Genomic DNA, 10,919 nt, shown 5'->3' with positions numbered 1-10,919 from the left:
AGTCACACTTCTGAATTTCTATCAAACTTATAGCTGCAGATGTTGGAAAGGATTGCTTTCCCTTTATTTAACCACTTTAGTATGACTAACTCATGAACACACCGATCAAGGCAATTTACTCCTCAATTTTCCATCTTTGATATGCAGCATGCATTATGAGCCATATAGAGTCCACTCTTCAGAATGCATGCTATAAAGCTCAGAGGGGCTAATAATCAAATTAGGCTGGTAACAAATAGCAATTTATAATGCTAAAACTAATTAGAGGTCAAAGAACTGAACTCCGTCAGGAGTTTTAATTATCTTGTCCTTTGTGACTCCACAAGAACATTTTTTAAGGAACACTGTCACAGTATTCAACTGGTACTTTTAGTTTCATGAAGAAAATTTACATAGCTTGTTACATAAATGAGAAATATGCACTTTCTTTCCAAGTAGAGCAGGGATCTAAAACCTTAACTTGGGATTGGAGGAAGATGGTGGGATAGGAGGACACTGGGCTCACGGCGCGTCCTCCTGATCATTTAGATTCCACCTACGCCTGCCTAAATAACCCAGAACACCGCTAGAGGATTAGCAGAACGGAGTCTCCGGAGCCAAGTGAAGATGAGAGGCCCAAGGAAGAGGGTAGGAAGGACGGCGAGGTGGTGAGTGCTACATGGACTGGCGGGAGGGAGCTGGGGAGGAGGCCCAGCCCGCCGGCCAAGCAGAGCCCCGAGTCTGGCTTGCAAAAGCGGAGGGGCCAGACGGAGTGTGTTCCATCTGCAAGCGGGACTTAGCATCTGGAAGGTCATAGGTTAACAGCTCTGCTCGGAAAGTGGGAAGGCTGGAGGACAAAGGGAGGGAGAGTTGCTGAGCCCCGGGATGACAGAGCTCAGCTTGGCAGGGAACAAAGGCGCTAGCCAGTCCCATCTCCCTCGCCCATCCCCCAGCCAAAATCCCAAAGGGAACCAGTTCCTGCCAGGTAACTTGCTCGCTCCGCACAACCACCCAACGCTGTGCTTCTGCAGAGCCACTCTTCCAGCAGTGGGTCTGACTCCCCCCCGCTGCCACAGGGCCCCTCCTGAAGTGGATCACCTAAGGAGAAGCGAGCTAAGCCTACCCCTCCTGCCCCCATGCACCTTGCCTTCCCACCCCAGCTAATACGCCAGATCCCCAGCACCACAAGCCTGGCGGTGTGCAAGTAGCCCAGACGGGCCACACCTCCCCACAGTGAATCCCACCCCTAGGAGAGGGGAAGAGAAGGCACACACCAGTCTGACTGTGGCCCCAGCGGTGGGCTGGGGGCAGACATCAGGTGGGACTGCGGCCCCGCCCACCAACTCCAATTATACACCACAGCACAGGGGAAGTGCCCTGCAGGTCTGCACCACTCCAGGGACTATCCACAATGACCAAACAGAAGAATTCCCCTCAAAAGAATCTCCAGGAAATAACAACAGCTAATGAACCGATCAAAAAGGATTTAAATAATATAGCAGAAAGTGAATTTAGAATAATAGTCATAAAATTAATTGCTGGGCTTGAAAACAGTATAGAGGACAGCAGAGAATCTCTTGCTACAGAGATCAAGGGACTAAGGAACAGTCAGGAGGAGCTGAAAACCGCTTTAAACGACATGCAAAATAAAATGGAAATGACCGCGACACAGATTAAAGAGGCAAAGGAGAGAATACATGAACTAGAAGATAAAATTATGGAAAAAGAGGAAGCTGAGAAAAAAAGAGATAAAAAAATCCAGGAGTATGAAGGGAAAATTAGAGACCTAAGTGATACACTAAAAAGAAATAATATACACATAATTGGTATCCCAGAGGAGGAAGATAGAGGGAAAGGTGCTGAAGGGGTACTTGAAGAAATAATAGCTAAGAACTTCCCTGAACTGGGGAAGGAAAAAGGCATTGAAATCCAAGAGGCACAGAGAACTGCCTTCAGACGTAACTTGAATCGATCTTCTGCACGACATATCATAGTGAAACTGGCAAAATACAAGGATAAAGAGAAAATTCTGAAAGCAGCAGGGATAAACATGCCCTAATATAAAAGGGAGGCCTATAAGACTTGTGACTGACCTCTCTTTTGAAACTTGGCAGGCCAGAAAGGATTGGCACGAGATCTTCAATGTGGTGAACAGAAAAAATATGCAGCCAAGAATCCTTTATCCAGCAAGTCTGTCATTTAGAATAGAAGGAGAGATAAAGGTCTTCCCAAACAAACAAAAACTGAAGGAATTTGTCACCACTAAACCAACCCTACAAGAGATCCTAAGGGGGGTCCTGTGAGACAAAGTACCAGAGACATCGCTACAAGCATGAAACCTACGGACATCACAATGACTCTAAACCCATATCTTTCCATAATAACACTGAATGTAAATGGAATAAATGCGCCAACCAAAAGAAATAGGGTATCAGAATGGATAAAAAAATAAGACCCATCTATTTGCTGTTTACAAGAGACTCATTTTAGACCTTTAGATTGAGAGTGAGGGGATGGAGAACTATTTATCATGCTACTGGAAGCCAAAAGAAAGCTGGAGTAGCCATACTTCTATCAGACAAACTAGACTTTAAATTACAGGCTGTAACAAGAGATGAAGAAGGGCATTATATAATAACTACAGGGTCTATCCATCAGGAAGAGCTAACAGTGATAAATGTCTATGCGCCAAATATGGGAGCCCCCAAATATATAAAACAACCACTCATAAACATAAGCAACCTTATTGATAATCATGTGGTAATTGCAGGGGACTTTAACACTCCACTTACAGAAATGGATACATCATCTAGACACACGGTTAATAAAGAAACAAGGGCCCTGAATGATACATTGGATCAGATGGACTTGACCGATATATTTAGAACTCTGCATCCCAAAGCAACAGAATATATTTTCTTCTCGAGTGCACATGGAACATTCTCCAAGATAGATCATATACTGGGTCACAAAACAGCCCTTCATAAGTATACAAGAATTGAAATTAGACCATGCATACTTTCAGACCACAATGCTATGAAGCTTGAAATCAACCACAGGAAAAAGTCTGGAAAACCTCCAAAAGCATGGAGGTTAAAGAACACCCTACTAAAGAATGAATGGGTCAACCAGGCAATTAGAGAAAAAAATTTAAAAAAATATGGAAACAAATGAAAATGAAAATACAACAATCCAAAAGCTTTGGGATGCAGCGAAGGCAGTCCTGAGAGGAAAATACATTGCAATCCAGGCCTATCTCAAGAAACAAGAAAAATCCCAAATACAAAATCTAACAGCACACCTAAAGGAAATAGAAGCAGAACAGCAAAGGCATTCTAAACCCCGCAGAAGAAGAGAAATAATAAAGATCAGAGCAGAAATAAACAATATAGAATCTAAAAAACTGTAGAGCAGATCAATGAAACCAAGAGTTGGTTTTTTGAAAAAATAAACAAAATTGATAAACCTCTAGCCAGGCTACTCAAAAAGAAAAGGTAGATGACACAAATAAATAAAATCATGAATGAAAATGGAATTAGTACAACCAATCCCTCAGAGATACAAACAGTTATCAGGGAACACTATGAAAAATTATATGCCAACAAATTGGACAACCTGGAAGAAATGGACAAATTCCTAAACACCCACACTCTTCCAAAACTCAATCAGGAGGAAATAGAAAGCTTGAACAGACCCATAACCAGCGAAGAAATTGAATCGGTTATCAAAAATCTCCCAACAAATAAGATTCCAGGACCAGATGGCTTCCCAGGGGAGTTCTACCAGACATTTAAAGCAGAGATAAGACCTATCCTTCTCAAGATATTCCAAGAAATAGAAAGGGAAGGAAAACTTCCAGACTCATTCTATGAAGCCAGTATTACTTTGATTCCCAAACCAGACAGAGACCCAGTAAAAAAAGAGAACTACAGGCCAAAATCCTGTTGAGTATGGATGCAAAAATTCTCAATAAGATACTAGCAAATCGAATTCAACAACATATAAAAAGAATTATTCACCATGATCAAGTGGGATTCATTCCTGGGATGCAGGGCTGGTTCAACATTCGCAAATCAATCAACGTGATACATCACATTAACAACAAAAAAGAGAAGAACCATATGATCCTGTCAATCGATGCAGAAAAGGCCTTTGACAAAATCCAGCACCCTTTCTTAATAAAAACCCTTGAGAAAGTCAGGATAGAAGGAACATACTTAAAGATCATAAAGGCCATTTATGAAAAGCCCACAGCTAACATCATCCTCAATGGGGAAAAACTGAGAGCTTTTTCCCTGAGATCGGGAACACGACAGGGATGCCCACTCTCACCGCTGTTGTTTAATATAGTGCTGGAAGTTCTAGCATCAGCAATCAGACAACAAAAGGAAATCAAAGGCATCAAAATGGGCAAAGATGAAGTCAAGCTTTCGCTTTTTGCAGATGACATGATACTATACATGTAAAATCCGATAGACTCCACCAGAAGTCTGCTAGAACTGATACATGAATTCAGCAAAGTTGCAGGATACAAAATCAATGTACAGAAATCAGTTGCATTCTTATACACTAACAATGAAGCAACAGAAAGACAAATAAAAAACTGATCCCATTCACAATTGCACCCAGAAGCATAAAATACCTAGGAATAAATCTAACCAAAGATGTAAAAGATTTGTATGCTGAAAACTATAGAAAGCTTATGAAGGTAATTGAAGAAGATATAAAGAAATGGAAAGACATTCCCTGCTCATGGATTGGAAGAATAAATATTGTCAAAATGTCAATACTACCCAAAGCTATCTACACATTCAATGCAATCCCAATCAAAATTGTACCAGCATTCTTCTAAAGCTAGAACAAGTAATCCTAAAATTCATATGGAACCACAAAAGACCCCAAATAGCCAAAGTAATTTTGGAAGGCAGCTATGCTCACCACTATACCACCAACGCTGCACGGCTAGCCAAAGTAATTTTGAAGAAGAAGACTAAAGCAGGAGGCATCACAATCCCAGACTTTAGCCTCTACTACAAAGCTGTCATCATCAAGACAGCATGGTATTGGCACAAAAACAGACACATAAACCAATGGAATAGAATAGAAACCCCAGAACTAGACCCACAAACGTATGGCCAACTCATTTTGACAAAGCAGGAAAGAACATCCAATGGAAAAAAGACAGTCTCTTTAACAAATGGTGCTGGGAGAGCTGGACAGCAACATGCAGAAGGTTGAAACTAGGCCACTCTCTCACACCATTCACAAAAAGAAACTCAAAATGGATAAAGGACCTGAATGTGAGACAGGAAACCATCAAAACCCTAGAGGAGAAAGCAGGAAAAGACCTCTCTGACTTCAGCCGTAGCAATCTCTTACTCCACACATCCCCAAAGGCAAGGGAATTAAAAGCAAAAATGAATTACTGGGACCTTATGAAGATAAAAAGCTTCTGCACAGCAAAGGAAACAACCAACAAAACTAAAAGGCAACCAACAGAATAGGAAAAGATATTTGCAAATGACACATCGGACAAAGGGCTAGTATCCAAAATCTATAAAGAGCTCACCAAACTCCACACCGGAAAAACAAATAACCCAGTGAAGAAGTGGGCAGAAAACATGAATAGACGCTTCTCTAAAAAGACATCCGGATGGCCAACAGTCACATGAAAAGATGCTCAACATCGCTCCTTATCAGGGAAATACAAATCAAATCCACACTCAGATATCACGTCACGCCAGTCAGAGTGGCCAAAATGAACAAATCAGGAGACTATAGATGCTGGCGAGGATGTGGAGAAACGGGAACCCTCTTGCACTGTTGGTGGGAATGCAAATTGATGCAGCCACTCTGGAAAACAGTGTGGAGGTTCCTCAGAAAATTAAAAATAGACCTACCCTATGACCCAGCAATAGCACTGCTAGCAATTTACCCAAAGGATACAGGAGTACTGATGCATAGGGGCACTCGTACCCCAATGTTTATAGCAGCACTCTCAACAATAGCCAAATTATGGAAAGAGCCTAAATGTCCATCAACTGATGAATGGATAAAGAAATTGTGGTTTATATATACAATGGAGTACTACAGGGCAATGAGAAAGAACAAAATATGGCCCTTTGTAGCAACGTGGATGGAACTGGAGAGTGTGATGGTAAGTGAAATAAGCCATACAGAGAAAGACAGATACCATATGTTTTCACTGTTACATGGATCCTGAGAAACTGAACAGAAACCCATGGGGGAGGGGAAGGAAAAAAAAAAGAGGTTAGAGTGGGAGAGAGCCATAGCATAAGAGACTGTTAAAAACCGAGAACAAACTGAGGTTTGATGGGGCGTGGGAGGGAGGGGAGGGTGGGTGATGGGTATTGAGGAGGGCACCTTTTGGGATGAGCACTGGGTGTTGTATGGAAACCATTTTGACAATAAATTTCATATATTGAAAAAAAAAAAAAAAACCTTCTCTTCCGGGTTGGAAAGCAAGCACTGTCTTGGTTTGATGTCCAATTAGAATACCATTCGTCAAATCTTTTGCTTCCCATAGCACTGGTGAATGGAGAAACACAGTGCCTCCTCTACAAGGGAATCTCTAGATTGGACAGAACATGGATAGAGAAGAACTGTAACAAACGAAACAACAACAAGACTTTTCCATCCTTATTTACTGTGCCATTTCACTTATTTTTTACTTCTTTTTTTTCCAGTTTGTTTGTGCTTATTGATGCTATGATGCTCAGGGCTTGACCACAAACTTTTGCAGTGGATACAACTGTTCCTTCTGCTGCTGCTTCTTGGTCTTCAGCTTCTTCTCATGCTTGCTAAGATGGTTATCCATGGCATGTGTTTTCTTGGTCTGAAGACCCAGAATCTTGTATTTCTTGCCCTTGTAGAACTTTCTGAGGTTCGCTTTCTGGGTCTGGTTAATAATAGTGTGAATGCAGACAATGGATTTGCAAACAATTTGGATCTTGGAGAACTTGGATACCATACTGTCACTTTAGTGACATAAAGCTGGTTCAACTCCAACTTTAGGTTGTCTAGCTGTTACAGCAGCTCCTCCTTTTTTCAAGAAAGACCTCAAATTCTAACCTTTGCCACCTTTGGTGGTTGCACAAGCCACCACCACCTGCTCTGAGGAAAAGTGTTTTTTGCTTCTTAATTGTACTTCCCACTGCCACATGTACATCCACACACACCCTACAGCCACCACAGCCACCATTTCCGTAGATATAAATGCTCTTCATCTGTCATGGCCTAACTTCTTTTATTTTAATTTTTAATTTATTTTTTTAGAGAGGCAGAGAGAGAAAGCAAGGTGGGGAGAAGAGCAGAGGGAGAGAGAGAATCCCAAGCAGGTTCCATGCTCAGTGAGGAGCCTGATATGGGACTCAATCCCATGACACTGTGATCATGACCTGAGCTGAAATCAAGAGTCAGATGTTCAACCACCTGAGCCACCCAAGTGTCCTTCATGGCCTAACATCTTTTTTGACTGTGTTTAATGTGGGTTTGCTTATTTACATTTTTGTTTGGAGGAGAATGGCAAAATTGATTAACCAAAGAAAGATACAATATCAACTGAATGTGGAATCTCTTATGCAAAAATAAATACAAAAAGCTTCTATCCTTAAATGCTAAAGAAAATATTAATTTGGAGGCACTAGAGATGTTAGCATCAATAGTCTGGAAAGGCTTTTGTTATCAAGGTGGTTAATTGTTCAAAGGCCATGGTCACCCATGAAGCCAATTTAAGGCCAAATAATGCATCTGCACAAAGAGTTTTCTTTTTTCAATAACTGTCAATAATACCGCAAATGGAACACAAAAAAATTGATCATGTCCATATCATCAGGGAAGCAAGGCAACTAGCCTATAACATTGAAGGGTCTGAGTTTTTAACTAACTTTTTAACTAACTAACTTTGTCCTTATTGTTGAAAAAAATTTAAAGTATGAAAGCAAATCCAACAAGGAAAATACGAACAATGCAAATAACAAAAGCTTCTTTCCTCAAAAAGAAGACAAAATCTAGAAATTCTTCTGCTAAACTTGTCACCATCGCACCATGCCATGTGACATTACTTAATTGTTTAAATTGTTAGCTTTTTGCTTTATGAAGCAGCATAACTCAAAACTAAGAGCGTGAGCCATAGAGTCAAACAAAACCCCGGTTCTCATTTACTAGCCACATAGTCTTGGGTAGATCATTTTTTTTTTCTTTCTAAGCCTCAGTGTCCTCATTTGTAAAACTGGGATAATAGTAAAGAGTCCAGGCTTTGGAGCCAAAATGCTTGGGTTTAAACTCTCTGTTCCACCACTTACTGGCATTGTGAACTTGAGCAAATTGCCTACATTCTCCATGACTCGGTTCCCCTCCCCCTTAATAAAGTAGGGCCAACTAATTATCAGAACCTCACAGGATCATTGTGAAAAGTATAGAATATGCGTAAAACACTTGATAAGACCTCAATAAATGTAAGTCATTAGTGATGTGGTTTTAAGTGTTAGGGTTTGGAGCTGACAGCAAAGAAAGAATTCTTAAGACATTGTCGGTGCACAAAGGTGTTTTTTTTAAAGCATGGGGACGGGACCCGTGGGCAGAAAGAGCTGCACTAGGGTTGTGAAGGGTGACTGATTATATACCTTCAAGTTAAGAGGGGTTTAGGGATGGTGTAAGCCTCCAAGGTACTTTGGAAACAAGGTTTCCAGGATTCTGAGGGGGCTAGCTATTGTTAGGAAAAGATCATTTATTACTGTTTAGCAAAAACTCAACCATGAGACCCTTCAGATGTATATCAGTGTGCCATATTCTTGGAGGATGATTGCTAACATATATCTTGGTGGGTAGAGATAAAGGAAGTTTCCAAAGGAATTTTTATATCTTAAAGGAGACGTACAGGATCCTGGAGGTCAGGATAATGTTAAGCTAAGATTGTCTTTTGCCCTTAGCAAAGTCGTCATCATTGAGGCAGCTTAATTCCTAGAGGAATGTCACTTTGCCTGTTTCAAGCACTTGTCAATGAGCTGTAGACAGTAAGGAAATTTAATTTTTCATTTACTTTTGTTTCCCACATCAGTTAGTACCCACCTCAGAAGGTTGTTAGGATAAAATAAGATAATGAATGAATAGCTTTTAATTTCAGTATAGTAAGTGCTCAATAAATGCTAGATTTTGTTATGTGTTTTCCTTTTGACTCTCCAACTGGCTTTTAAGTTCCTAGTGTTGGAAAAACAAAGTTATACCATAAGACGGCCAGCAGGGCTAACAAGAGAATTCCAGTCCCTGCCTAGAGACTCCTCTTCCTGAGTTCTTCCTGCTCTGCTTGCCGCACGTGCCAAATTGCCATGAATGCAGACAAGACAAAACCATAAATTACCCCTCGCACTTGTACTTGGGGCTCAGAAATATGGAGAAACTGTCTCCTTTGAGTCCATCGATGTAAATAAAACTCCGATCCACCAAGATCTCTGAGTGCCTCTTGGTTTCTCTGCCAGCGATCCAGACTGGTTCTATAACACTAGAAGAATGGTCTTCTATTCCTTTTATTGATACTCTAATGTCTAGCACTGTGTTCTATGCAAATAGGAGTGACTCAACTATAGCCAAAGGAAAGAATAAAAAAACAAGTCCTTATGTGAAAGTGGAAACTCGAATATCAGAACTTTAGACTCACAAGCCATGAAAGATTGGGTGTGTTAAAATTGATGGTTTGGTCAAATAACATATCTGATTTTGGCAATTTATAAATATCATCAATAGACAATTTGACTTCACTTTCTTAATTGTGGAAGGGAGGAAAAATAATTTTCTCCCTATACTCCTAAGTTTGTGTCTGTGTTATGGAACGAGGCTGGTACGCTGGCGGAAAGACCAAGTGGCACTTGGAGATCTTGGTGGATTGGAGATTTATTTAACACCGGGGGGCTCAGAGGAGACTGTTTCTCCAAAGGTCTGAGCATGGAATGCAAGTGGGGAGAGTAATTTATAGCCAACAGCCTCCATATCTGTGGCGGTTTTCGCGCTCACAGCAAACAAAGGAAGAAGAAACCAGAGGAGGGGTCTCTAAGCTAGAGACCAGAGTTTGTTTTAGCCCCATCAGCCATCTTTGGGGTACTTTATGCACTTCTCCAACAGTCCCTCCTTTGATGCCTTTAAAAAAAACTTTTAGTAGGCATCACCTTTCAGTTTTACAGGTTGGTACTCTTGGAAGGCTAAGATACATGCTGTAGCTTGGCAAGCAAGAGTGTTTTCAATAAAACGTACCATGGCATTCAGCATACAGGGGCCTATGGATACAAGTAAAATTATGTACAGGAGGGAACCCCGCCAGGTCAGAAAGCCAGGATGCCCAATCCATGAGATCCCATCCTTTCCACTGGTTGATACTTACCTGTTGTCTATGTCAAATTCTTTCCTTGAGTTCCTTAAACTTAGTTGTAACTATTCCTGACTGTTCCATGAAATAGCAACATTTCTCCCCCAGAAAGATGCAAGTCCCTCCTTTTTCTGAAGTGGGGAAGTCAAGGCCTCGCCTATTTTGGAGGGTCACTGCTGCCAGAGAGTTTATTTGGCTTTGTAAGGTTACCAGAGAATCTGCCACCCATTTCATGTCTTAATTTAGCTCTTGAGATAGTCTATGGTATAGTCCTATGGATGAACCTATACCCCCATTCCAGTTCCTATTCCTGTCGCAATTCCTGCTCCTATCAGAATGGGTAGCAGAATTGCCAGTCTAGTGCAGGACTTGGGACTAAAGTCTATTAGCAACTGATATTCAGTGTACATGGATATCTCTGGGGCTAGGAAGATGAAATAACATGTCTGAGTCCAGTTGGCTTCTAAGCATCGGTAGGCCAAATTAGAACACAGATAGAACACCCCAGAGATTGAACATAGGGTTGTATTCCTCTTTAAGGTTATATTGCTTCTGCATAGGG

The 10,919-nt window shown here is 41.1% G+C and overlaps 1 pseudogene; it reads right to left on the bottom strand.

The window, feature by feature from the left end:
* Nucleotides 1-6,715: 6,715 nt before the first annotated feature.
* Nucleotides 6,716-8,342, bottom strand: LOC125931348 (60S ribosomal protein L35-like; annotated as a pseudogene).
* Between the last annotated feature and the right edge of the window lie 2,577 nt (nt 8,343-10,919).

This window comes from Panthera uncia, chromosome X (genome assembly GCF_023721935.1).
Source record: "Panthera uncia isolate 11264 chromosome X, Puncia_PCG_1.0, whole genome shotgun sequence".
Taxonomy (NCBI): domain Eukaryota; kingdom Metazoa; phylum Chordata; class Mammalia; order Carnivora; family Felidae; genus Panthera; species Panthera uncia.
The sequence above is the reverse complement of the archived record's forward strand: the minus strand, read 5'-3'. Positions and strand labels throughout refer to the sequence as shown.